This window comes from Homarus americanus, unplaced genomic scaffold (assembly GCF_018991925.1).
Source record: "Homarus americanus isolate GMGI-L3 unplaced genomic scaffold, GMGI_Hamer_2.0 scaffold10373, whole genome shotgun sequence".
Classification (NCBI taxonomy): Eukaryota; Metazoa; Arthropoda; class Malacostraca; order Decapoda; family Nephropidae; genus Homarus; species Homarus americanus.
In genome coordinates this window covers 107,541-115,146 of record NW_024754652.1, presented here as the reverse complement: position 1 = coordinate 115,146, position 7,606 = coordinate 107,541, and positions in this window count along the sequence as shown.

Here is a 7,606-nt window from a genome sequence, read left to right as displayed (position 1 = left end):
CGTAAGGGATAGATAGGAAGATAAAAGAACCTCACCTCACCTTATCTATCCTAACCTAACCTAACCACTTGACCACACCACCCCACCCCACCCCACCTGACCCCTCTACCTCACCCAGAACACAGCATCAAGGGAAGTATATCAGGCTGTCCCAAGCTCACTTTATCACCACGACTTATATTGCAACAGTTGAACAAAGCAGAACGAGATGAACAGCATCTACCTCGTGATGAAACTGCTTCCTGCTCACCAAACAGCATCTACCTCGTGATGTAACTGCTTCCTGCTCACCAAACAGCATCTGACTCGTGATGAAACTGCTTCCTGCTCACCAAACAGCATCTACCTCGTGGTGAAACTGCTTCCTGCTCACCAAACAGCATCTACCTCGTGATGAAACTGCTTCCTGCTCACCAAACAGCATCTACCTCGTGATGAAACTGCTTCCTGCTCACCAAACACTGTAGCAGGAAGGTGACTAAGATTGAGAGATGGAATGTAATCACTGGTGGTTGACGTGGAGGTGAGGTGGTAGATTTGGGCGTGGGGTGGTTGACGTGGGCGCGAGTTGATTGACGTAGGGTGAGGTGAGGTGATTGACGTGGGCGTTTGGTGATTGACGTGGGTGTGAGGTGGTTGACGTGGGTGTGGGGTGGGTGACGTGGGTGTGAGTTGGTTGACGTGGGCGTGGGATGCCCCAAGTTGACCCAGTAGTTTTGGTCCCCTGGTGTCTGTGCCACTTGACGTCGATCCACTGTGAAAAAGATATGTTGAAGAATAAGAAGGAGAAAGAAGAAGACAAGTGGCAAAGAAGAGAGGAAGAGGAGTAGGAAGGAGGAACAAGTAAAGGATTGGGTGGGAAGGTACAGGTAGGTGTGTGGCTGCCTGCCTGCCTTCCCGTCTCACCATTGATGACTTTCTATAAACTGTATCTGATGAAGCGAGTCTCCTGGCCCCCGCTTGGCTGGCATGACTCCCACTAATACCAACAGCCTGGTGGACCATGTCGCTCATCTGACAAAGGAGAGACTTGCCAGAAGGTTATGAGGTGGACCTTCAAGTACCATCCATCTGTGTAAGGTTGTATCGGGGTGACAGAGACATACAGAGGGAACAGTGAAATGGTTCAGTTCACTTTACTAGAATATAATTAGTGTTAATGAAGAAATATTGTAACGCCTACCGAACAAAACTCTTGCGAATTTGAACCTTTATGATTTTTTTTAATGAGTATTTTAAGAGACCAGTAAAATGACCTGAATAGTTTTAGATATTTATTAAAATGTTGAAAAACTGTCAAATGTTTGATAGACGAGCCTGCAGTGTCCTCGTCTAGCACCTGTAACATATAAACCATCTGGCTCACTTATATTAACGAACAGTGATCAGGTAGTGTGTCTTGAAGTATGACAATTACCTGCCTGCTGTTGTCTTAATGCTGTTGGTACTCTTCATGTTACACGGTCCAGTTAGCCTCGCCGCCCAGATAGCCATCACCTGTACAGATAGCCCTCACCTGCCCATATAGCCTTCACCTGCCCATATAGTCACCTGCTCAGATAGCCCTCACCTGCCCAGATAGCCACTACCTGTACAGATCATCACCTGTACAGATAGCCTCACCTGCCCAGATAGCCATCACCTGTACAGATAGCCTTCACCTGCCCAGGCCCTCACCAGCCAGATAGCCCTCACCTGCCCATATAGCCTTCACCTGTTCAGATAACCTTCACCTGCCCAGATAGCCTCACCTGCCAGATAGCCCCCACCTGCCCATAGCCTCACCTGCTCAGATAGCCTCACCTGCCAGAGGCCTCACCTGCCAGATAGCCCTCACCTGCTCAGATAGACCACCTGCCAGAGCACCCTCACCTGCCCATAGCCCCCACCTGCTCAGATAGACCTCACCTGCCAGATAGCCCTCACCTGCCCATAGCCCTCACCTGCTCAGAGCCCTCACCTGCCAGATAGCCTCACCTGCCCATAGCCTCTCACCTGTTCAGATAACCTTCACCTGCCCATATAGTCCTCACCCGCCAGATAGCCCTCACCTGCCCAGTAGCCCTCACCTGCCAGTAGCCCTCACCATATAGTCCTCACCTGCCCATATAGCCCTCACCTGCTCAGATAGCCCTCACCTGCCAGGATATCCCTCACCTGCCACACTGCCCAGACTACACCTCACCTGTCATAATGAGGACAAGAAGGATACTCAATAATCCTAATCTACCTGGAAGGATTTACACATTATTTTTTAAAACACAACAATGACGACCTGTTTGACCCCTATCCTAATAAGGGAAGGCAATATAAGTAAGAATCTGAGAATTTGTCTAGGATTTACTGTAGGATTTCTGTAGGATCAGCTGATGTTCCCATCCTTCGTAGTCTTGTAAATAAAAGCTATAATAAGGAAATTGAACTGATATACAGCTGGGTGGTGTTTGGTGGGTGTGTTGATGGGTGAGTGACCAACGTCACCATTCTCTCTAGAGAGAGAGAGAGAGAGAGAGAGAGAGAGAACGTTATCCTGGGAAATAATCGTGCGGGGGACCTGGCTGGTGGCGCCCCCTTGATAAATATAATAAATCACCAGATACTGAGCAGCAGACATGATATGGAGACTGGGAGGTGTTGGCTAGTCCCCTTTTTCTCTCTCTCTCTCTCTCTCTCCCCGATCACCACCTCTGTTGCCTCTTCCTCTTCCTCCTCTGACCTCTTTCTGTTCCCCCTTCATCCTCTGGCCACTTCTTCCTTTGACATCTTCCTCCTCTGACCTCTTCCTCATGTGACCTCTTCCTCATTTGACTCCTTTCCTCCTTTTGACCTTTCCTCCTTGACTCTTCCTCCTCTGACCTCTCCTCCTCTGACTTGTTCTTCCTTGACCTCCTTTTCTCTTCCTCCTCTGGCTCCTTTTGGCCTCTTCTTCCTCTGACCTCTTCCTCCCTGACCTCTTCCTCCGTGACCTCTCCTCCTGTGACCTCTTCCTCCCTCTGACTCTGCCTCCTTCCTTCTCTTCTTCCTCTGACCTCTTCTTCCTCCTCTGACCTTCCCCCCTCTAACTTCTTCCTCCCCTGACCTGAACCTCTTCCATCTTTAACTTCTGCTCCTCCTCGTCACCCTCGCCCTTATCTTCACCTCCTCCTGACCTCCTCTTCCTCCTCCCTTGACCCCAATCCTCCTTTCCTCCTCCCTTTTCTCCCTCCTCTCCTAACCTCCCTCTCTCCCTAACCTCCCTCTCCTCTCCCTAACCTCCCTCCTCCCTAACCCTCTTCTCCCTAACCTCCCTCCTCTCCTCCCTAACTCCTCCTCTCCTTAATCCCTCCCCTCCTCCTTCCTCCCTCCCTCCTCTCCTAACCTCCCTCTCCCCTAACTCTCCCTAACCTCTCTCCCTAACCTCCTCCTCCTCCCTAACCTCCCCTCTCCTAACTCCCAACCCAAATTCCTTCTATAACTCAAAATTTGGCTTATAATTCTGAAGTTAACAAAATCAAATGTATCTTATGAGTTGATTTTAATAATGGTTATAATAATGGTATTGTTAAATAGTCTTTTATTTCAAACCTGGAGGAATATTATAATAAGAATAATTTGATAATATACCAATCTAATTTATATTAATGATTTGATCCGGATTCTGAGGAGTTGAACGACAAAAATACAGAGAATAATCGGATGAAATATATGAAGACAAACACGAACCTGATAAAAATGGTATCACATAATCTTGGCTGTGATGACTAGGATAATTCGATTAAACTGTCAGTCAGTAGCCCAAGGATGATAGAGAATCTTTTTGTTTAAAGATGTACTGCAGGTTGAGATTTTGCAAATGTTTATATAACCGGCTACCTAAGATTACTCTGGCTGATAAACTGGCTACCGAAGATCCTAACCGGCCAGCCAGCTTTGCCAGCTTCTCATTCACCCCCACCCTAGGATGGGGAAGGAGGGTGAGGGAAGGAGAGGGAGATGGGAGGGAAGGGGGTCCATTCTTCTCCCTCACCACCCTTATTGAGGATGATAGGGGGGCGGGGATGGGCGTGGGGGGGACTGGGGCGGGCGTGCTGGACTAGGGGGTGGGCGTGGGGGGCGTGTATCAGTTACCACGCCTCAGCTCCTAAGCTATAAAATTTTGCCGTGAGAATGATGAAAAGTTTAATAAAGATAGTGATGGTGTGTTGGCCAAGGTGGGGATGGTGAGGTTATGGTGTGTGTCGCTCGCTCTACCTGTCCATCTATTCTAAAGTCATTATGGTGCTGTTTATGGTGCCTCTGTTATTGTACCCTAGTTATGGTGCTGTAGTGATGGTGCCGTGATAATATGCCCAGTTATGTTGCCGCGGTGATGGTGCCCTAGCTATGGTGCCGTGGTAATGGTGCCCTAGCTATGGTGCCGTGGTAATGGTGCCTGGTTATGGTGCAGTGGTAATGGTCTTAGTTATGGTGGCCTGGTTAAGTCCCTAGTTATGGTAACCTGGTTATGCCCTAGTTATGGTGGCCTGGTTATGGTACCGTGGTAATGGTGGCCTAGTTATATGCCGTGGTAATGGTTGCCTGGTTATGGCCGGTGCCCAGCTATACATGCAGCCAATGGTCCCAGCTTATGGATCCGCTATGGTGCCCTGCTTATGCTGTCCTGGCCATGGTCCCAAATGTGCCAACTGGCTTGTTATGCCGTGGTAATGGTGGTCTGGTTATGTGCCGTGGTAATGGTGGCCTGGTTATGGTCCTGCCATGGGTCTGTCCCAGTTAATGGTGGCCTGGTTATGGTGCCGAAGTGTTGGCCTGGTTATGGTGCCGTGGTAATGGTGGCCTGGTTATGGTGCTGCCGTGTGGCCTGTTTATGGAGTCCCTAGTATGGTGGCCTGGTTATGGTGCCGGTAATGGTGGTCTGGTTATAGTGCCGTGGTAATGGTGGGTAACAGCGTTCACTGTATGTAAACTGATCTCACTCTCCATCATGGCAGCCCATGATAGATAGAGAAGGTGCTGACCAGGTGGGCGTGGGCGTATAGCGTGGTTGTGAAGGGTCAATACACGTCCACCCACCCTACCCTCACGCCCATACCCGCCTCACCTCCCAACAATGAACCAACTCAACCTGAACTGACAACAGCTATACCTCGTTACCTACCCAGCCCCCTCCCTACCTCACCCTCCTCCCTTTTCCTTCTCTTCTTCCTCTTCTTCTCTTGTCTTCTACTCTTCCTCCTCTTCTCCTGTCTCCTTTTCTTCCTCTTTCTCCTTTCTTCCTTCTGTCGTCTTCTTCTCTTCTCCTCATTCTCCTCTTCATTTCGTCTCTCTTCCTCTTTTTTCTTCCTCCTGTCCTGTTCTCACTCCTCTTCCTCATCATCATTATTCCTGACACCTCATTCTACCCTTACAAATTTTTCTCATCCACTCACTCTTCCCCCACCTCATTCTTCTCTCCCACCTCATTCTCCCCTCTCCACTCATTCTTCCCCCACACCTCATTCTTACTCATTCCTGCTGATTTCTCTCATAAAACCTTTCCCTTTTATCATACTCTTTCTACATAATATTTATCATAATGTCTTTCTCCATTCCTTCATTATCGCCTTTATTCTCCTCCTTGCCCCGGCCCTTTGCTCCCCTCATCCTTCCCCTTTCTCTCCTCACCTTACCTCTTTCCTCCTTTCCAATTTCCACCCCCTTCCTTTCTTCATATTCTCCTTCTCTTTCTTCGTTTGTCCTAATTCCATCCCTGTTCTACTATATTTCTTCATTATCCAGCATCTGCCCTTCCTTCCCCCTGGCAGACGCCCCTCCCCTGGCAGACGCCCTCCCTGGCAGACGCCCTCCCCCTGGCAGACGCCCCTCCCCTGGCAGACGCCCTCCCCCTGGCAGACGCCCTCCCCTGGCAGACGCCCCTCCCCCTGGCAGACGCCCTCCCCCCTGGCAGACGCCCTCCCCTGGCAGACGCCCTCCCCGACCCCCCTGGCACCCCCCAGCCCCCCCCCTGGCAGACGCCCCCCCCCCACCCCCCCTCCCTGGCAGACGCCCCCCCCTGGCAGACGCCCCTCCCCCCCGGCAGACGCCCTCCCCCTGGCAGACGCCCCTCCCCCCTGGCAGACCCCCCTCCCCTGGCAGACGCCCTCCCCCTGGCAGACGCCCCTCCCCCCCCCCCTGGCAGACGCCCCTCCCCCTGGCAGACGCCCCTCCCCTGGCAGACCCCCTCCCCTGCCCCGGCAACCCCCTCCGCAGACGCCCCTCTAGCCCTGTGCAGGTATCAATATAGTGGGCCAGCCTCTTAATTCATCACGACCTATCTCCTGTTCCACACTCTCCCTCCCATCCCTTCCTCCCCTCCCCTCCCCTCTCTCTCCCTGACCCCTCCCTCCCTTCCCATCTCTTTCTCCTTCCCTCCACTCCCTTCTCACATTCTCTCCTTCCCTCCACTCCCTTCTCACACTCTCCTCCTTTCCTACAATTCATTTCTCTCCTTCCCTCCTTCTTTCTTCCCCTTCCTGTATTCTCTCTCATCCTCTTTTACAACATTACTTCTCCTTTTCCTTCACTTTCTGCATATCTCTTCCCTCCCATGCTTCTTTTCTCATGTATTATATTATTTCTCTTCCTTTCTACTCTCTCTATCCTCCCACTTGTCTAATTTTATATACCTCCCTTTCCACATTCCCTCACCTTCCTCCTAAGTTTATCATCAACGCTTATCTCCTCCTCCTCCCACACTGTCTCACTCTTTCTTTTCCTGCACTATATTCTCTTCTGTTGCCTGGCTCCTTACCCTCCCATCCTACTCTTTTTCCTGTGTGTGTGTGTGTGTGTGTGTGTGTGTGTGTGTGTGTGTGTGTGTGTGTGTGTGTGTGTGTGTGTGTGTGTGTGTGTGTGTGTGTTGTTGTGCCTAAAACTCATCGTCAGGACATCTTCACTACACCCAAACTACAGGTTGGGGGTAGAACAGCATCACCTCAACACCACACATTTTGTGTTCTGGTAGTGTTGACGTGATATTTATATTTAGAGTCAATAGACACAACATAAATCTCTCTATACACACACACCCACACACACACATCACCCACACACACACACACACACATCCCCCACACACACATCCCCCACACACACACACACACATCCCCCACACACACATCCCCCACACACACATCCACCCACACACACACACATCACCACACACACACACACACACACACACACACATCCACCCACACACACACACACATCACCCACACACACATCCACCCACACACACACACACACACACACACACACACACACACACACACACACACACATCCACCCACACACACACATCCCCCCACACACACACACACATCCCCCCCCACACACACCTCACTCACATCCCCGTCCCCCACATCACACCTCACACGTCCCCCACACATCCCGTCCCCACATCACCATCCCCACACGTCCCCTCGCTCCCGTCCCCCACCTACCCCCATACATCCCCCACCTCTCCCACACATCCCCACACATCCCCCGTCTCTCACGTCACTCCACACCCCGTCCCCACACATCCCCCACACACATCCCCCCACCATCCTACACCCCCACCCCACACATTCCCCCACACATACAT